Genomic DNA, 21,504 nt, shown 5'->3' on the forward strand with positions numbered 1-21,504 from the left:
TGGGGTTAGCAAAGTAATAGGATCATATCACATCTAGAGGCACAATAGAGGACTTTAAGGTAGGTTTTGCCACCTGTGTTCTGAATGTGATACAGCATGATTTTTTGCCATTACTGTAAATTGGCTTGATTTACAGCATCTTTTGTGCCTCAGGGCATGTCTACACTACAAACTTTTGCAGACACAAGTTATATTAGAATAAAGCCATCACAATTAGCATATTGCTTATGTGGGTGCACACTTGCCTACTTTCATTGACACTGAATGCACTTACCAAAAGTGCTTGTTTCAATGCACAGTGCACCATGAGTAGGTATCCCAGTGTGCAACTCAGCACCGTACAGCATGCTGCTTTTTAGGAAGTTTAGGCAATGGTATGGGGCAGAAACAAGTCATGCAGGGGTGACTGGGACTGCAGGATTAAGTTCCAATCATGCTACTTTCTCCACCCGATAATGTCAATTCTGTCCCATAATTTTCACACCTATTTTGAAAATTCCACAAAGCCATGCGGCACTTGTCACTGTCACCATCTCTGACAGATTCATGGACCCTGCACAGCTCTGCACGATAGTCATGAGTATTGCAAGCAATCCTCCAGTATTTGCAGAGCCACAAGAACAGCCACATGGAACATGACAATTCCCTGGAGCGCAGATTGCTATGAGGCATAGCAAGAACCAATTCAAGATTGTTGGTAGCATTCACAGAATAGCTACATATGATGGAGCACTGCTTCTGGGCCTGAGAAACTAGCACTGACTGATAGAATCCTGGAAAGCTTGGAATGATGGGCAGTGGCTGCAGAACTTTCAGATGTGCAAAGCCACATTCCTGGATCTGTGTGCACCAGTCCTACAGTGCAGGGACACCAGAACGAGAGCCTCTCACTGACAGTGGGAGAAGAGAGTGGCAATTGCACTGTGGAAATTTGCAACACTGGATTGCTACTGGTCAGTGGGAAATCATTTTGGAGTTGTAAAATCCACTGTAGGGGCTGTGCAGATCCATTAATCATCTCCTGCTATGTAGCTCTGTGACTCTCAGCAATGTGCAGGACATAATGGATGGATTTTCAGCAATGGGGTTCCTGAATTGTGGTGGAGCAATAGATGTCATGCATATGCCTACTTTGGCACCAGACCACATTGCCATAGAGTACATCAACTGAAAGTGCTACCTTTCTATTGTTACAAAAACACTGGTAGATCACCAAGGGTGCTTCACTGATATCAGTGTTGGCTGGTCAGGGAAGGTGCATGACACACACATCTTTAAGAACACAGGATTGTTCAGAAAGCTACAAGCAGGGACTTTCTCTCCCTACTGACACTTATCATTGGTGATATTAAAATACCAATAGTGGTCCTAGGGGACTCAGCCTACCCTTTATTCTTCTGGTTCATAAAGATGTACCCCAGCCACCTCGACAGCACCAAGGAAAGATTCAGCTACCAGCTCAGCAGGTGGAGAATAACAGTTGAACTTATTTTTGGTAGATTGCTGAGACGCTGTCATTCTTTACTCACAAGATTGGACCTCAGTGAGAAAAATATCCCAATGGTTATAGCTGCCTGCTGTATCCTGCATAATGACTGTGAAGCAGAGGAGGAAAAGTTGCTGCCGGGGTGAAGGGAAGAGGTGGAGTGGCTGTCTGCCAAGTCTGAACAGCCGGTCACAAGGTTGTATCGAAGAGCTCAGTACGGAGGTCTTGAATAAGCACTTTAACAGCGAGCCACAGTAATGCGTTTTGGTGGACTGTGCTTTACCGGGGCCTAATAGGAACTTTGTGGTGCTTGGTGCACATCTATGAATATAACACTGATAATGTATCTATTAATTTTGTAGTGCTTACTGTACAGTTATGATTATTACACTGTTTGTCACTGATCCTGTGAGTTGTGTTACAGTGTACAATAACAAGTAAGTGGGTGCTTTCACTATTGCCAGGTATTCTGAAGCCTATACTGGGCCCTAATAAAGATTAATTATTTTTCTAACAGACTTTTATTCAGTAACAAAAATACTTCAAAAGTTCCGTGCAAATTAAAAGCAAATATATTAAAAACTTAATACATTTATGGGACACAGTTTAAAGAAGGGGATGGAACATTTGCATCCATTTTAGTTATACACACATCAACCACAGTTCTTCCAAGTCAGTATAGGTGAAGCTGTAGTTGTCTTTAATTTCCCCTGGTGTGGAGTGGCAGGGGTAGGGATGCAGCCCATGATGCTATGTTAAGGCGGGACATAAAGAGATGCTGCAGTGGAGTTCTCCATGGACTGCAAAGGGAAGTGAGCCCTGAACTCTTGAATCTGGAAGTCCACAAGAGTCTTGCAGCATCTGTGCACGCTGCCAGAGAAGCCCCATTTTGTCCTGTTGCATCTCCCTCTCCTTTTCCTGAACCTTTCTCCTATCTGTCTGTCCTCTCAATACAGTCTGCAGCATTCATCCTCCAGACCCTCTGCTCATGGTCTGATGTAGCACTGGCTTGCAGGATCTCACTGAGCATGTCATCCAAAGTCCTCTTCTTTCTCCTTCTAATCTGGTTTAGGCATACTACAGGTGTGGAGAGGGAACCCCTCACGGCTGCAATGACAGCAGCTACAGCTAAAACACACAGAAGTACCATTGTCAATATAGTCACAATTGAAAGTGAAAATTAAGGTTCAGAACTCCTTTTCCTTGCTCCCCTAAAGTTTTAAACAAGACATGCCTTTTGAAACTTCTGCCTCAGAATGTGCTTGTACAACACCTCTCACAGTACAAGCCATGGTGAGTATGACCCACCAGGGTTAAGGGAAATGAAAAGACAATTGCTCTGTTACATGAAGCTATGAGTATAGGGCATTGGCGCTGAATACTGGCACTATTTTCCATAGGCAGTGGTGATTTTGGCTGGTGTCTCGCTCCTGAGGGTAACAAAGGCACAGAGACCATGGCTGCAACTGGCATCCTGAAGCTGCCCACCTATGTGGGTAGTCTGTGTGCTGCAATGGTGCCTGCTGAAATTATCACTGACTGGTGTGGGAAAGTGTCCCACTGCGAGGAAGAAATAAAGCTGCCATCCCTAGAAAGCTATGCGAGAGAATTTCAGAGTACTTCCATGAAAGTTTCATTGAGATCTCACAGGAGGATTCAAGGGTCATACCCGTGTACATAAACAAACTACTCTGCATAGTCCCCACCCCACCCCCATTGCCTAATGCTACCTCTCTTTGTTGTACTACTACCTCTTCTACTACAAGTAAATTAATAAATAGTCGATAGCCATGACTGTTAATTCGGGGGTGTCATTGTTACATCATTGTAATGGGAAATAAAATTACACATTTACCCAATGTTCCTTTCCCAGCATCGGGCTCAGCTGTGTTCGACTGCTATGATTGACTGGACCATGGTGGAGTCTCAAACACATCCTGGTTTAAGACATAGCTGAATCCCCCAGTCATGTCCTCCTCCTCGTATTCACTGATCATACCAGAGGCCTGTGACTCGGGCTTCTCAGAGGTATCTATCGCACACTGAAGTTACAATCTTTGCCCAAGCAGGTTTCACACATATAGTCAGTTCCCTGTTTCCCTTGGTTGAAGGATCCACCTGTCTCAGATTTCAAGAGTTCTGGCCTCCTGTGTTCCTCCGTGACGGATGCCAAAATGGTTCTGTTTCTGATTATATTTTCCAAAGTCCATTGTCTCTGTTCCAAGAGCCAAAAAGACTTCATCCCTCCCTCCTCATTGTCATCGTTAAGTGGACATCTCCCCCAGTTGCTTGTTTGATAGCTTTGTTCACCTTCTGTGTACATGTACTTCCACTGTTTCTGGCTTCGCTTTGCTCAATTTACACTGGAGACACAGTCAAGCAGGTGAAACTATTTCTTTGTCTGGGACAGGTAGAGTTTCTGAACTGCTTGCCAAACACCTTTTCAGAACATATTTCCAGTACACATCTATAATTCCTTATACATCACCCAATAATTTTAATGTTACCAGTTTGCATATGATACCTTACAAGATAGCATGTAGATACAGGTTATGACAACAGTAAGTTAGGGCAATGAATGTGTCAGGCCTGATGTGAGTTATGGTATGGTATGCCCTCTGCAAGGTGGCCTTGAGGGACTCCCTGGGTCACAATCACAAGAGCCCAAGGAGCAACTCTGCCTCAAATCAGCTATATCAAAATGCTGATGTTATCTGTGAAACTTGAACCTACACCATCTTACATCTTTCTCTGGCTCCTTAAACTATCTTGGCCCTCCTGGAACATTGGGTACAAATAGGTCTATGGGAGTCCAACTTACATGTAAGTTGGTGAAAAATAGATCTCTTTCCACTACCTTGTACATTACTCCTGAATTTGAAATCATGGTAATGAAACCAGTGGGGAATTTAAAAATAAATGTGAATACTTTCTCTGGGAGCCTTTGTTATCCACTCTTCTTTTTTGAAGGAAGGAGAGGATTTTGTTTTTAGTGCCAGGAAGATTTAAATTGATATTAATATTCAAAAGGTGGACAGTTTTGTTTTGCTACTGTGTGGAGTTTTTTGTTGTTGTTGTTGTTGTTGTTTTTAAGAGGATGGTCCCAACTTGCAGGGTTACTTGTATTTTCAAAAGTCTGAGGGGCATATACTTTCCCCTCCCATCAACCCCCTTTAAAATTAATCAAAGTTAGATAGATGCACTGTAGGCAGTCACTGGTTTAAACTTGGGCATTCTAGTAATTTTCAAATTGGTGAAATTGTGTGGAAGGGAAGAAAATCTGGTTGGCTTTGAAAAGTTTTCCAGTCAGTAAATGTCAGACTCTGTAAGCCACACATTTGGCTCTGCCACAACTGCAGACTGTGGGAGCCCTGAAAAATGCAACAATTGTGGGGTTTCCACAGCCTTGCACAAAATCTAGCTGAATGTCACCAGGCTTTGCCATAATACATATGATACAGCTTTGTAAAGCCAGGGTTTCAGTTTGGATTTGCATTTCAGTGGATTTTTTTCGTGACAAAAAACAAACCTTAAGGAGTTTCCATTCTTTATTATTTTGTTGGGTACGATGGGTTTTTTTCCCCCTTTCCCCTCTCTCTCTGTCTCTCTATTTCTCTGCTGTTTTCCCTCCTGGCACTTGCATCTCTGCTGCAGAGCAAGCTTTTTCCTCCTACAGTGGATCTTGTTGTTCAGAGATAAGCAGAGATGTTCCTGTAAGGCAGGAAAAACAAATGTTTCTAGTGGATGAGGTCTATTATCTGCCAAATGGCCCTTGAAAATTAATGAGAAGTCCTCACACTGGATCATTTTCCTTAAATGTAAAATCATCTATAGAATTTTTATATCTGTTCAAACATAAATTTGATTTTATGACCTGAATTCTTTTTAGGTCCTTGAATTAAGGTTGCACATGATTTCATTGCTGCTTTTCCCACTGTAGTAAATTGTCACTTTAGCCTTGTAAAAAAAAAAAAAAAAAAAAAAAAAAAATCAGGGTTTTTATCTGTATTGCAGTAAACTACTGTAAGTTATTTCCTTTACTTTCAGTATGTACCACAGTAACAATAGAGTGTGATGGCTTGTGTATCTTCCTCAGGATCAGTGGAGATGCGTGGACTACTCTAAATAATTGTCAAGCTGGTTTCATGAACAGGCATGCTTTTCACTGTGTTTTTCAACTGTATCTGACTGGAGCAACAATGAAATTTAGTTACCAAATAAGCTAACAGTAGGTGAGTTTTCCTTATGGAAACACCTGACAATTCTAGCTAGCATTTGTTTCCTGTTCAAAGACCGCACCTGTCATACCTAAAAGTAGTGTTACTATGCATTCAGACAAAACAAAAGTGATGGGTCATCTTAGCCTCATTAACCTGGTAAAAGATTGTATTTACTCTCATTATATGACAATAGTGCTCTGATCACAAGGTTCCTCCAACTTACGGTGCACCTCTTCTTGCCTTCTTCTCTAAAGCTCTCCAAACCCTAACTTAATGATGAAAGACTCTTGTCTTAAAACTCTTACATTCAGACTTAGGGCACTAGAAGAAAGTGTACATTACACCAGTGTGCACCCTAGGCCATCATCACTAAAACATGATAATTCAGAAGAAAGCGGCACAGGAGTGGCAGCATTTTTCTCATCCGTTCAGGCTCAGCTATGCTTGCAGATACATTTGAGGGGGTGGAGCCAGGGCCTGACCCATATCTCACTCCTTTCTCCCAACTTTCAAAAGGAGGCGCCCAAAGCTCCTGCCCAAAGCTTGGGACCGTGATGCAGGAAATCCATACAGACTAGTGGGTGTGGGGGGGTCTTGCTCCCCAGTGCGTCCCTCTGCAGCTGTGGAGGAGCATGGTAAAACTCATATGAAGTGAGGTTGAAAAATATGGGGATTGTTTACCTTAGAAAGGAGACAAATAATAGGAAACATGATAAAGTATATAATGAATGGCATCAGGAAGATAGATTGGCAGCTTCTGTTCGTCCTATCTTTCTCATAACACAACAAGAGGTCATGCAATGAAATTAAAAAGGGGGTAAGATTTGATAAGAAATTTGATAAGAAATCCTTTTTGCACATACCATGTGGTGCTCATTGCCACAGGATGTCTTTAAGAATTTAGCAAGATTCAAAACAAGACTGGACATGGACAAATCTGAGGAACTGTCCCAGATTGAGGTATCATTAGAGGAGGCTTTGGAACAAACTGATAAATTAAACAGCAATAAGTCACCAGGACCAGATGGTATTCACCCAAGAGTTCTGAAGGAACTCAGATGTGAAGTTGCAGAACTACTAACTGTAGATCTTAGTCATTGTGGATAGTTCTCTGAAAACATCCACTCAATGTGCAGCGGCAGTCAAAAAGTGAAGAGAATGCTGGGAATAATTAAGGGATATATAATATACACAAAATATCATGTTGCCCCTATATAAATCCATGGTATGCCCACATCTTGAATACTGTGTGCAGATGTGGTCGCCCCATCTCAAAAAAGATATATTGGACTTGGAAAAGGTTCAGAAAAGAGCAACAAAAGAATGATTAGAGGTATGGAATGGCTTCCATATGAGGAGTGATTAATAAGACTGGGACTTTTCAGCTTAGAAAAGAGACAGCTAAGGGAAGATATGATTGAGGTCTATAAAATCATGACTGGTGTAGAGAAAGTAGATAAGGAAGTTCACTACTTCTCATAGCACAATAATTAGGGGTCACCAAATGAAATTAATAGACAGAAGGTTTAAAACAAATAAAAGGAAGTATTTCTTCACACAACGCACAGTCAACCTGTGGAACTCTTTGCCAGAGGATGTTGTGAAGGCCAAGACCATAACAGGGTTCAAAAAAGAACTAGATAAATTCATGGAGGATAGGTCCATCAATGGCTATTAGCCAGGATGGGCAGGAATGGTGTCCTTAGCCTTTGTTTGCCAGAAGCTGGGAATGAATGACAGAGAATGGATCACTTGATGATTACCGGTTCTGTTCATTCCCTCTGGGGTACCTGGCACTGGTCACTGTCAGAAGACAGAATACTGGGCTAGATGGACCTTTGATCTGACTCAGTAGGGGCATTCTTATTTTCTGATGGTCTTATGGATATGAAGAAAATCCAGAGTTATTATATTTAATGCTAATTTAAATTTGGAAGATATACTGAACTGCACACTTTTAAAGTAGCGTACCCTGCTCACACGGACTGTAGCCAGGTGTGGTACTGCAGGTGAGCCCACTTTACTTTCCCCTAACTGGACTTTAATAAATCTGCTTGAACAAATCAGGGCAATGAGAAATCAAAACAAACTAATCAAAGAAATGTCTCCTTTAATGAAGCTCCAGGAAAGGAACACTCAAAATAATGGTTCACAGGCCCTTACCTCAGGACCCCAGATCAGAGCTCCCAAACTTAAAGTCCAAAACAAAGTGTTTATCCCAGGTCAGGCTAACCTTCCAGAGCTGGAGAAGGATCTCACACGCCCACACACATGCCCCTGCCACCTGGCAAACTGGACAGCTTTTAGTCTCCTCCCTTCTGCTCAGCTAGCTTCCTGTTTACAATAGGTCAGTCCTAGGGCAGAACAAGGCATCCTCTTGATTATATGAGCTCCTGGCTGACCCTTAAAGGAATAGTTCATTCCTTCCCAATGCTTCCAGCTTTAAACCAGTCTCAAGGTTTTAGAAGAAAACTTAATCTGAAAGTCTGATTATCCCATATCCATCTAAAGCCTGCACCTTCCTCTGAAGAATCTGGTGTGTGCTACAGTCAGAGATAGCATACTTGACTAGATGGATCACTGGTCTGTTCCAGTATGGCATTCCTTATGTTTCCTATGTGTACAGCTATGCCTTAATATGTATCAAGTATTTTGGAGTGAGTAAGAGCAAGCCTCCCAGCCTGGGTCAACAGGCTCACGTTAGCAGGGCTTCAGCTTGCATTCTAAAAATAGCTGTTGTGACAAAGTTCTGTCCTTGACTCCATGGATCCTGCATTTCCTGACAGACTTTGCTAACCTCAGAGGCTCACTGTGACCCTCCACATAGCCCTTCTCTCTCTAGAGGCAAGGGTCACAGTCTACTGAGCCATTTTCATCATAAACCAGCAAGGGAGGTGAGGAGAAACAACCCTCCCTCTCACAGTCTCTGTTGTCTTCTAGTATCAGTGATTAATCAGGGAGGGGAGGGGGGAACCCAGGCCCACCCTTTACTCCAGGCTCCAGCCCAGGGACCCTAAAATTAGCAGCTATGGAAGCTGACTTTTTGGAAATAGGATGTGTACAATTCCCTGGGTTACTTCCCCACAGCAGCCCCCACTCAATATCTTCTTCACAATTACCTGAAGGTCTCCTTCCTTGCACCTGATATGGATTCATAGTACTTCAATCCTCCAACAGCACAACTCACTCCTGACACCCACACCACACTGACTAACTGGGAGGCTTTTAATTAGTTCCAGCCAGTCCTTGATTGGCTTCAGGTGTCCCAATCAATCTAGCTATCTTAATTGGCCCCAGGTGTCTTGATTAACCTGGAGCAACTGCCATTTGGTTACCATGCTACCAGGGATTTGTTTAGCCGGAAGCTAACATACCGGTTCCTCACTACTGTAGCCATCTGGCCTTGCCCCATCACACTGTATAGACAGCAATTTAAAGTTGCAACTCAGGTTGGAAGCCTTCAGAGAGGGCAAAAATCATTCCAATGGAAAATTCCCAATCAGCTCTAAAAAGAATAAAAATAATGAATAGGAAAGGAAAAGTCAAAACATTAAATTACAGGGGGATAAAGTATCTGTTGCAAGATTTTGTAAATGCAAAGTAAAGCATGATTAAATTACATAATTCACAGTCAATCTGGTACCTCTGATTCTAGAACAATCATGAGCACCACATTTTGCTTAGATATACACATTTGTGATCAAAGCCCAACACACAGCTTCATGTCAAAAAATATTGTGACCTGTAGTGCAGCTGTGCTGGCAAGGTCTGAATCCTGTGCCTACAACAGCACATTTTAGGTGTGTGAGAAAGTACTTGCTGTGCAAAATGCAATCACTCTGAATTCTTCCGCAGTTCTAATTTTCTCAGCAGGTATGAATATCAGTCAGTGCTTCATCAAGAAATGCTTTGGTTTAGGCTCAAAAGGAGGGGGGAAAAAACAGCCTAAGTGTGATTCACAGTTTTATATATGCCCAGACAATGTTTTCTTACTATCTTACTTTACAGGTAGTGTATGTGTGTGCATTGCCCAACAAACAAATAATTACAGTTAGATATGGGAAAACATAGCATATTTATACGTCATCAATCACGTGGAATGTTGTGCACTCTGATATGCTGTATGTATTGTCTCTGTTTCTTGCTATGCAAATAAGGTATTTGCTACCTACTTTTTATTATTTTAAATCATCAACTAAACCCATTTTCTCCTAAAAACCAACTGATTCTGTTAGTGAAGTGCAAATATTTCTGCCCCAAGTTCATTTAACCAAAGAACTAGGAGACGATATCTCGAGTATAACAACAGCTCCCAGTCTGTGGTCCCTTCCATTATGGAATATACATTAACCCTAAACTTCATTTTGCAGCTCAATCACTTCTATTACCTTGAGAGGCTATAAACCAGAAAATGGTAACCAGGGAAAACCCAGTTGAGACACAATAACAACCAATTCAAACTTTCACCTGGCAAACCTTGATATGAAGCTCAAAACATTTCAGCTTCATTTCTGCTTTCTTTCCCACTTCCCCCAATATTTGTGTGCATCTCACACTTCCTGGGTCTGCTTGAGACCAAAAGAAAATATGAAAATACCTCAGAAAGGCTTTTCTTGAAATAAAAACATCCTGACTAGAAGCTGGGAATCTTGTGGGGAAAGTTGGCATTATAAAAGAGACAACATACATCAAATTAACTATTTATTGGAAATGATTTGTGCAGCTTTAGATGCTCAGAAAAGATGCCATTTTCCCCATCAGTAATCACAAGCAGATTCAGGGGAAGCAGTTCAGTTGTATTTGCATAGGAACTTATTTCCTCAAAAGATCCTGTAAGTTCTTTTCTTTAATGTATGGCCAGAAAAGATATTGTAAAATATCATCATATTGGAGAGCTCAGAGAAGGATCCTCCCACCACCACCTTCAATTGACTAGCATCTAAAATTTGCCTGTTGTGTTGCTAAGCAACCTGTTCATAGTCAGAGACAGAGAAATGCAACTGTAGGTCAGGAGGCCCCTTTTTCTTAACCATCTTCCATTTTTACTGGACAAACACAAAACTGACCTGTTCCATTCCCCCTACTATTTAAATCTCAAAGGAATATCTTCACCAATGATCATGTCCTACGAATAACCAACAATAGTAATTCAAACATAATGAAGACAGGGAAACATGTATGCATTATTCATTCCCTGCACATAGTGTAGCGCCAGGTAACTTTGCCAAGTCCTTTAAGCTTTACTTATTACCCAATTAGGAAATATAACTCCTTCCTGGCTTGACAGAATTTCTCCTCACAGAACCTAAATAAAGACAAAAAGCTATTCTGTGTCAACCATATTTTGCTCTCTGTGGCCTAGATGTGACTTGAGCTATATGTCCCTTCAGGAAAGCAAGGGGAGGGGGGGGGAGAACCTCCCCCTCACACCTCTGGGAGGGAATACCTGACAGAAACAGAGGAATACATCTACAAATGACAGATAGGGACAGATTTTTCTCCTGCTCTTGGCAAAGCTGAGAAGTGGACTGGGAAAGAGGCAGAGCGTCATGAGTTCTGCCCTGCCTTCTCCTGCCCCTGGAATGCCTCCGCCCCCCCCCCCCCCCCCCACACACACACACACACACACCTTACCCCATATGTGGAAAAGACAAAGCAGATGACATAGTGCTGGGTAAGCCAGCTTTCTGCTACCAGAGGAATGCCCCCTTTATCAGGGGATCCCCAGCTAACCCTTTAAGGGCCACTTTCTTTCTGGTTTGCACTGCTGAGATGGCACAGAGTAGATGAAGGCATGACCAAGAACCTGGCCCATTGTATTTAAATCCTATCAAGCGGATCCTGAGGAAAAAACTAATATTTATTTCTTCATCAAGTCTCACAAAATTGTACCAGGAAAAAAAATCAAGTTGACTTTCGATGTATGGGTGCTTAGTGATAACTAATAATGTATTGCAATGGGGGAAGTCACTCATGTATAACACAAGGGTCAAGATGAATGTAAAGAACTGAAAAAATACAAGGCAATGCATCTAGGCAAAAACAACACAAAACAAACAATGGCGAAGCCATACTTGGAAAGCAATTATATGATGAGAACTAGAAGTGATGAGGCTAGATTGTGCTGTTAGGCAAAGCCCTGAGTAAGCAATGGTACATAAGCCACACCACCCCAGCAGTGGCTTTGAGAGTCACTGTGTCTTAGAGACACCTCTCTGAGATGCAATTACCTATCTGTTTTCCCCTTGCTCTTATAGGACAGGAGTGGTAGTTTGCTGCTGGTCTATACTACCAGGGAAGTATAACCCCTCCCTCTGCTCAATCTGCATTGCCTGGCACACTGTACGGCACAAGTCCCAGCTTTCTTCTCACCTCTACAAACCTACCAGTTCTAGGGGAGAGTAAGTGGGCAGCCCATGCACAGGTGTAAGGGGTGTTTTCACTGCCCCGTGTCGACATGTAGCACAAGCCACAATCATAGGCCTGAGCTATACCTACAACTAAAAATTCACACCCCTGAGAGATGTAATTAAACTGACCCAAGCCTCAGTGTAGCCAGCGCTAAGTTGACAGAAGAATTCTTCTGTTGACCTAGCTACTGCCTCTCCGAGAGGTGGATTTACTAAAGCAATGGAAGATGCCCTTCCATTGCTGTAATAAGTGTCTATGCTACAGCGGTGCAGCTGCACCACTGTAGCATTTCTATGGTAGACATACCCATAGTCACACCTAGTGTACAGCAAATAATTTCTCAGCTCATACAGCTATATGGCTGTAAAAAACCCACACTATGATTTGGGGCTGTGTGTGTGTTAAGGCATCACAACAGAAATCAAGATACAGATAGGAAACACTATATGGCACTGGTGAAGCTGCACCTAAACACTGTATACAGCTCTGGGCAAGGGTGAGGTCACCATTTTGAAATTTGTGTATCATTTGAAATTATATTGTCCAACTTTCTCTCTCTTCCTGGAGAGACAGATGTCGCAGCAGGGTCTGGTGGTATCAGAGGAAAATGCTTTGAAAATGCCACCATTTGGTGAATTCTGGTGCATTTCAAAGAACAACAAAACACTCTTCAAAAGTATAGTTGTGAGTCAGGTACTAAAGTCACCCTCACTGAGAAGAATTAACAACACTTAGATAAGAGGTTGGACTCCTTTGGAGGCAAGGAGATCTCTCTCCCACCCCTCTTCACTTTGCTTTGATCCATGAGTATTTGAAGTGAGTGGAACCTCATTATTTTACAACACATTCATTCTGATCACATTTTTAAAATTATAATTTTTAATTCCCATCGGGAAAAAACAAACAATCAAGAATTACCACATTACTGATTGCTTATATATATATATATATATATATATATATATATATATATAAAACCACCTTAAATCCATTCATCAATACCACCACATCACATGCACAGCTAGATTCTCCTTCCCATTCCCTTCCCTCAGGGCCCAATCAAAACTCCAGGTGACTTCAATGAGCTTTGAATCAGACCTTCAAAACTTCTCTTCCCCTCATCACCTGATATCTTCCATCACCTAGGCCTCGGGTTAAAAATTAGATCAACCTAGCTATGTCACTTGGGGTTGTGAAAAATGTCACACGCTACTGCAGTGGGGTGGTGTAATAGGTCCTAGCCGGGGCTCGACCCTTCCGGGCAGGAGGGGAGCCACACCGACTCACTACTGTGGGAACAAGCAGTCAGTTAGTCCCGAAGCTCCGGCTCTTTGGTGCAGGGGCGGAGCAACGCCGACAGTCAGCTCAGGGCTCAGGCCCTCAGGTGCAGGGACTGAGCAAGCAAACAGGTCAGGAGCCCAGGCCCTGGATCAGGGCGGGGCACACCCACAGGGGTAGCTCAGGCCCTTGACTGCAGGAGCGGAGCAAACACAGTAAAGCTCAGGCCCTTGTTTGCAGGGGGCTGAGCGAGCAAGCAGTTCAGGAGCCCAGGCCCTGGATCAGGGCGGGGCAAACACAGTTCAGGTAAGGCACGCCTAGGCTTTCTGTAGCTGAGTGTTGGGTGAGGGGGAAGCCTGCCACCCATGAGCGGGGGGGTGGCAGGGGGGAACGCAGGCCCACCCACTCCACTGCGTTCCAGCCCGGGGCCCTAGCAGCGGTTACTGCCACTGCTGGTCAGTGGGGTATCCAGACCACAACACACTGACATTGGCTCACACTCGGTTGCAGCCGGACAGGGGTCGGCTACCCCCGGGCTACTTCCACGATCCCCCTCAGAGCTTACCTCGTTCGCCGCGCCGGGCTCGGGCCAGTCCATCTGCATGGGCTCCTCTCGGCCAGGGCTCGGTGGCAGGTCCGGTAGCTCTGCCGGGAAGTCCGGCCAACGGTCCTCGGGCGGCTCCTCTGGGTAGCAGCAGGGGCAGAGGGGTTCGGGTGCAGTCTCACCCTCAGGGTTGGTGGGGTGGGGTTCCCAGGGATTCTCCCAGTGACGGGAGCAGACGGGCTCCGGCGGCTCCTCCTCGTAGCGTGCCCGGGGTAGCTCAGGCCAGCTAGGGTCCAGGCCTCGGTCTTCGGCGGTCTCCTGGCCGGGAGCTCCCGGCCGCACATCTGCTCCCTGTGGTGGCTGGCCGCAGACTGAGCTCTGGCGGCCGGCCTTTATACTTCCTGTCCTGCCCCTTGACTTCCGGGGGGCGGGGACAGGCGGTGGTGATCCCACCCACTCTGGTGCCTGCACGTGGGCTCCCTCTTCTGGGCAGGAGGGGAGCCACACCGACTCACTACACCCCCCCCCCCTTAAGACTGGCTCCCGCGCGTTGGGGCCAGGTCCTTCCATCTCCCCAATGCGGGATAGGAAGTCCGTGTTTGTATGGTCCTTGCCAGCCCGATGCTGAACCGTAAACGCGTAGGGCTGTAAGGCGAGGTACCACCGCATAATGCGGGCGTTATCTTTCATCCGCATTAGCCACCGGAGGGGGGCGTGGTCTGTGATGAGGGTGAACGGTGCCCAGAGGAGGTAGAAGCGAAGGGCATAGCAGGCCCACTTCACAGCGAGGGCCTCTTTTTCCACCACGGCGTAATTCCTCTCGCGGGGAAACAGTTTCCGGCTGAGATATAATATGGGGTGGTCTTTTCCCTCCACTTCTTGGGACAAGACTGCCCCTAACCCAACCGCGGAGGCGTCGGTCTGCAGGATGAATGGGCGTTTAAAGTCCGGGCTGTAGAGAACCGGCTCCTGGCAGAGGCACTTCTGCAGTGTCCGGAAGGCGGCTTCACACTCTGGGGACCACTGTATCTGCCGGGGACTGTCCTTCGTCAGAAGCCCAGTTAAGGGTGCGGCTATGGACGCGAACTGGGGGATGAACCGTCGGTAATACCCAACGAGGCCCAGGAACTGCCGAACGTGCCGTTTGGTTGATGGGGTGGGGCAGTCCAGGAGGGCCTGGACTTTTCCGACGAGGGGTTTGACCCGCCCGCCCCCGACGGTATAGCCGAGATAGGTGGTCTCTTGCCAGGCAATACGGCACTTTTTGGGGTTGGCGGTCAGGCCCGCCTGTCGTAGGGACCTTAGGACCGCCGCAACCCGGGGCAGATGGTCCTCCCAGCTGCGGCTATAGATGACCACGTCGTCTAGGTACATAGCTGCAAAGTCCTGATGGGGCTGCAGAAGATGGTCCATCAGTCGCTGGAAGGTGGCTGGGGCCCCATGGAGACCGAATGGCATTCGCGTGAATGGGTACAGCCCCATTCGGGTGGCAAAGGCGGTTTTCTCCTTCGAGGTCTCTTCGAGGGGGATCTGCCAATAGCCTTTGCTAAGGTCCAGGGTGGTGATATACTGGGCCTCCCGCAGGTGGCCCAGTAACTCGTCCACACGGGGCATCGGGTAGGCATCGAAGTGCGAGATGGCGTTTACCCTTCGAAAGTCGATGCAGAAGCGGCGGGTGCCGTCTGGCTTGGGCACCAGGACCACCGGACTACGCCACTCGCTCTGGGACGGCTCAATGACGCCCAGAGCCAGCATGGCTCTTACTTCCTCCTCGACCGCATCCCACATCCGATAGTGCAGGGGCCGGGTCGTCTCTCGAACCACTTTCCCCGGCTCGTTCTGGATTGAGTGTTTGACTAGGGACGTGTAGCCCGGTACGGCCGTGAAGGTTCTTTTGAAGGCCTGCAGAAGGCAGTTGGTTTGTTTACATTGCTCCTCCGTGAGCAATTTTCCTAACAGGGGTGCCGGGGGGTCATCCGTCGAGGGTACGCGGGGTCCCAATTCCGGCTCGGGCGGACACGGGTTAATTAAGAGGCCCTCCCGGTCCTGCCACCGTTTCAGCAGGTTTACATGATACCGTTGGGTCCCCTTCCGCTTGTCTGGTTGCCGCACCTCGTAGATGACAGGACCTACTTTACGCACGACGTCGTAAGGCCCCTGCCACCGGGCTAACAATTTTGACTCACTGGACGGGAGGAGGAGTAGGACACGGTCTCCTGGTTGGAACTCCCGGACTTGGGCTCCCTGATCGTAGGTTCGTTTCTGCCGCTCCTGCGCCGTCTTCAAATTTTCGCGTGCCAGGGCTCCGGCCTGGGCAAGGTATTCCTGTAACTGGATGACATATTTCAGGAGGCCCTGGGCTGGGGACTGTTCCCAGGTCTCTCTCATCAGGTCTAAGAGGCCCCGTGGTCTGTGTCCATACAGCAGCTCGAATGGGGAAAATTTCGTTGAGGTCTGCGGGACTTCTCAGATGGCTAACAGCAAGGGTGGAAGGAATTGGTCCCAGTGGCGGAGGTCCTCTGCTGGGAACTTCCGCAACATGCCTTTCAAAGTGCGGTTAAACCGCTCCACCAACCCGTCCGTCTGCGGGTGGTAAACGGACGTCCAGAGTTGTTTGATGCCTAAGAGGGCACAGACCTGTCACAACAATTGGGACGTGAAGTTCGTTCCTTGGTCGGTTAGGATCTCTCTAGGCAGTCCTACTCGGGCGAAGATTTTCAGCAATTCCCCCGCGATGGTCCGGGCGGTAATACTCCGCAAGGGGATGGCTTCCGGGAATCGAGAGGCATAGTCCACCAGAACCAGAATGTATTGAAACCCCGCGGCGCTTTTCGGGAGGGGGCCCACGAGGTCCATGGCGACCCGTTCAAAGGGCGTCTCCATCACTGGCATGGGGACCAGGGGTGCCTTGGAGATGCCGGGCGGGGCGACCAGCTGACAGTCTGGGCAGGAGGCGCAATACTCCTTCACCTCCTGAGAGATTCCCGGCCAAAAGAAGCGCGCCAGGATTCGAGCGAGGGTCTTCTCTTGCCCCAGGTGCCCGGGGCTGGCACATCGTGGGCCAGCTTCATTACCGTCCGCCGGTGACACAGGGGCACCAACAGTTGGGTTTGTGGTTCCCGGGTGCGGGGATCACGGTCCACGCGGTAGAGCCGGTCCCGGCGCAGCTCAAAGTGGGGCCATAGGGTGGCCCGCTGGGGGTCCACAACACTCCCGTCTACTGCTGCGAGCTGCTCGTAGAAGCGGCTGACGGTGGGGTCCTCTCGCTGGTCCCGACAGAAGTCGGTATCGAAGTGGGGCTGAGGGGCGGGCTCCGGCTGTGGCCCCGCTGCGTCCGTGTCGTCTATCTCAGTCGCCGGGCCCTGCTTGGGGGTCTCGGATGAGGACCCCAGCCGATCAGCCTCCAGGGCCGGCGTGGAACGTAGGACTTCCTCGAAGGCCGGCCAGTCCCGACCGAGGATCACAGGATATGCAAGATGGGGAGCTACCCCAACCACCAGGTGTCGGGTGACCCCCGCGATTGTTAGGGGGACCCGGGCGCTGGGGTATGGTCGGACATCCCCATGGATGCACTGTAGATGGATGCACCCGAGGCGGGTATCGCCCTGCGGGACCAGGTCCTTACGGACCAACGGCCACAGCCCGAGTCGATCAAGGCCCGCGTAGTCCTACCTCCGACGGCCACCGGGACGGTCAGCTTGGGGTTCATGGCTGGCCAGGCTCGAGTGTGGCCCGCCCACACTTGCCCATAGCTACAATCCATCTCCGGACAGTCTCGCTGGAGGTGCCCCATCTTCCCACAACCGAAGCAGGGACCGAGTTCAGGTTATCTGCTCCGGGGGCCCTCTCGGCTTGGGCTCCGGGGGGGGGCTTCGCCGAGCCCTTGGGGGCCCCTGGCCCGGGGCCATTGGTTCGGTCCGAGGAGCCGGGTCCGTGTGCCGGATCCGGGTCTCGCGGCGGGAGTCGGGCCTAGGTGCGGGGTGTCGTGGTCCGCTCGGGGGTTCCCCTTTCTTTTCGCCACGGGCTGGTTCGGGCCCGGGGCGTCGGAAGGTGGGCCCCACTGCATTTTCGGCGGCTAGGAAGTCCTCCATTAGCGACACTGCCTGGGCCAGCGTCGCCGGCCGGTGGCGAAGCACCCAGGCGCGCCCTCGGGAGGGTAGAGTGTGCACAAACTGTTCTAGCACAACCTGCTCGGTTACCTCCTCCGCCGTCCGGGTGTCGGGCTGTAGCCACCGTCGGCAAGCCTCTTTTAAGGTCTGGGCCACTACCCGCGGTCGGGCCCGGCGGGGTAAGTCTGGCTCCGGAACCTTTGTCGGAAGGTCTCGGGACTGACGTCAAGGGCGTCCAATATCGCGGCCTTCACCAGGTCGTAGTCCCGGGCTTACTCAGCCGCCAACCCACGATAGGCCACCTGGGCTGCCCCCGTCAGGTAGGGGGATAAGAGGGTAGCCCACTGGTCCCTGGGCCACCCGGCGACGAGGGCTACCCGCTCGAACGTGACCAGGAAGGCCTCAGGGTCGTCGTCTGGGCCCATCTTAGTCAACCGAAGGGGGCAGCTAACCGCGGCATCTCCGCACCTCCCCCGCCGGCCCCGGCGCGGGGCGAGGGAGCATAACCAGCAGCTGCTGCAGCTGGACCCCCAACTGCCGCACCAGCTGCTGCTGTTGCTCGAGCTGGGCCGTGTGCTGCTCCTGCTGTAACTGGAGTTGGGCGGCATCTCGCTGCTGCGTAAGCTGAGCGGCCTGCTGTTGCTGCTGCAACTGGGCCGTCTGCTGCCACTCCTGGCTCTTCGCGAGCAGCTGGAACAACCGCTCCATATCCATTCCTTAGAACGGGGGGGGGGGGGGGTGCAACGGCCACTCCCCCTCTAGCCCCTTCTCACAGGGGCAGGGGCTCGTGCCCCACGTTGGGCGCCAAATGTAATAGGTCCTAGCCGGGGCTCGACCCTTCCGGGCAGGAGGGGAGCCACACCGACTCACTACTGTGGGAACAAGCAGTCAGTTAGTCCCGAAGCTCCGGCTCTTTGGTGCAGGGGCGGAGCAACGCCGACAGTCAGCTCAGGGCTCAGGCCCTCAGGTGCAGGGACTGAGCAAGCAAACAGGTCAGGAGCCCAGGCCCTGGATCAGGGCGGGGCACACCCACAGGGGTAGCTCAGGCCCTTGGTTGCAGGGGCGGAGCAAACACAGTAAAGTTCAGGCCCTTGACTGCAGGGGCTGAGTGAGCAAACAGTTCAGAGCCCGGGCCCTGGATCAGGGCGGGGCAAACACAGTTAAGCTCAGGCCCTTGTTTGCAGGGGGCTGAGCGAGCAAGCAGTTCAGGAGCCCAGGCCCTGGATCAGGGCGGGGCAAACACAGTTCAGGTAAGGCACGCCTAGGCTTTCTGTAGCCGAGCGTTGGGTGAGGGGGAAGCCTGCCACCCGTGAGCGGGGGTGGCAGGGGGGAACGCAGGCCCACCCACTCCACTGCGTTCCAGCCCGGGGCCCTAGCAGCGGTTACTGCCGCTGCTGGTCAGTGGGGCATCCAGACCGCAACACACTGACATTGGCTCACACTCGGTTGCAGCCGGACCGAGGTCGGCTACCCCCGGGCTACTTCCACGATCCCCCTCAGAGCTTACCTCGTTCGCCGCGCCGGGCTCGGGCCAGTCCAACTGCATAGGCTCCTCTCGGCCAGGGCTCGGTGGCAGGTCCAGTAGCTCTGCCGGGAAGTCCGGCCAACGGTCCTCGGGCGGCTCCTCTGGGTAGCAGCAGGGGCGGAGGGGTTCGGGTGCAGTCTCACCCTCAGGGTTGGTGGGGTGGGGTTCCCAGGGATTCTCCCAGTGACGGGAGCAGACGGGCTCCGGCGGCTCCTCCTCGTAGCGTGCCCGGGGTAGCTCAGGCCAGCTAGGGTCCAGGCCTCGGTCTTCGGCGGTCTCCTGGCCGGGAGCTCCCGGCCGCACGTCTGCTCCCTGTGGTGGCTGGCCGCAGACTGAGCTCTGGCAGCCGGCCTTTATACTTCCTGCCCCGCCCCTTGACTTCCGGGGGGCGGGGACAGGCGGTGGTGGTCCCACCCACTCTGGTGCCTGCACGTGGGCTCCCTCTTCTGGGCAGGAGGGGAGCCACACCGACTCACTACAGGTGGTCACCCCGCTCCTGCCCTGAAGAGCTTAAAGCAGCCCTGGAGCGAGCTGTGGTGGAGAAATGCTAGGCTGATTGGGGGAAGCAGCCACAGGTGGAGCCATGCCCCAATCAGGCCACAGCTGGCTCTATAAGAGGGCTGAGGGCCTGAGACTGAAACTCTCTCTAGCTTCAGAAAGAGAAGGACCTGGCTGCCTAGGAAGCTGAGAAGGGTATCTAGGATGGAGCAGTTGCTGGGGAAGGGCAGAGGGAGCTGGGGAGCTCTAGCCTAGCAATGACCCAGGCTGCAGGCCAAGCTAAGGGCCCACAAAAGGGTACTAGGGCTACAGAGGGGCAGCCCAGATATAGGCAGAGGCAGCCGGTCCAACCCCCCTTGCCGATGATGAGTGGTTTACAAACTGCAGTCTGCCCCAGGGAGCAGGGGCTAGATGATGACTAGCAGTAGCCACTGAGGCAAGGTGGGGATAGTGGCTTGGGGGTTACCCTGGGAGGGGAGACCCAGAGCAAGGGGGTACTGTGGTGGGCAGAACCCTTGGGCAAAGGGTACTGGGGTCTGGGAGGGACACGGGGCAAGTGGCAGGCGAGACACCAGCTTGCAGAGGGTGCTCTGGGATAGAAAGAGGTAATTCCCTGGATGATCAGCAGGAGGTGCTGTGCCGGTGAGTCGTCGACCTACCACACGTATGTACAATACTTAGGCTGACCTAACCTGCAGTGTAAGAATTCTTGCATCAACCTAGTTACCACCTCTCAGCGAACTAGATTAATTATGTTGACAGACAAACCCTTTCTGTCATTGTAGGGAGAATCTACACTACAGCATTACAGTGGCATAGCTGCAGCACCGTAGCTGTACCACGGTAGCAGCTGTAGTGTAGACAATCTCAATGATGTGCTGCAAGAATATTTTAACAAGAGGCTCTCACAGAAATTTCCCCCTGTCGTCTGAGGTAAATATCAGAAAGTAACCAAGGGAGCACTTTCTAGAAGATAAGAAGGGGCAACTGATGGGAGAATGTATTTGTTTTCCCATTTCAGCAAAAACACTTTCCAAAACAATAACCCGGGAAGAAGATAGTTTAGTTGCCAAATTATGCTAATAACAACCAAATATGCTAGACAAAATTATTCTTTGTTTCTGAAAAATACACTGAGTAGAATGCAACATAGGCTAATGTTCAGGTTGTGTTATTTGGGGGGATGGTGTGTGTGCACACAGATCTATCTTCAGTCAGGGAACTTTTTTTTATTTAATACCTAACATTTTGTGGAATCTGGTTCATTCCAAAGGCAAAGAAAAACACTCTTCAGAAGTATTTTTATCAGCGCTAGGAATAAGTCATCTGAGGTAAGGATGATTTGACAGTATACAGAGAGGGGTGAATTCTATCAGAGGCAGGGAAACCATGTGATAAAATTTCATTATCCTTGCATTCAATACTAAGGTGAA

At 49.4% G+C, this 21,504-nt stretch overlaps 1 long non-coding RNA gene across 2 annotated transcripts in view; it reads right to left on the minus strand.

Moving 5' to 3' along the window:
• Positions 1–1,825: 1,825 nt before the first annotated feature.
• LOC135981114 (uncharacterized) overlaps positions 1,826–21,504 on the minus strand; it is a 29,878-nt gene continuing 10,199 nt past the window's right edge. The window contains exons 3-5 of one of the 2 annotated variants that reach the window (XR_010598080.1): positions 9,081–9,211; positions 5,016–5,197; positions 1,826–2,614 (exon numbers count right to left, since the gene is read on the minus strand). This is a non-coding gene — a long non-coding RNA (uncharacterized LOC135981114). Of the gene's footprint in view, positions 2,615–5,015; positions 5,198–8,825; positions 8,907–9,080; positions 9,212–21,504 lie in introns of those variants that run through there. The other variant, XR_010598079.1, reaches the window with a different exon arrangement.

Source organism: Chrysemys picta, chromosome 2, assembly GCF_011386835.1.
Source record: "Chrysemys picta bellii isolate R12L10 chromosome 2, ASM1138683v2, whole genome shotgun sequence".
Lineage (NCBI taxonomy): Eukaryota > Metazoa > Chordata > Testudines > Emydidae > Chrysemys > Chrysemys picta.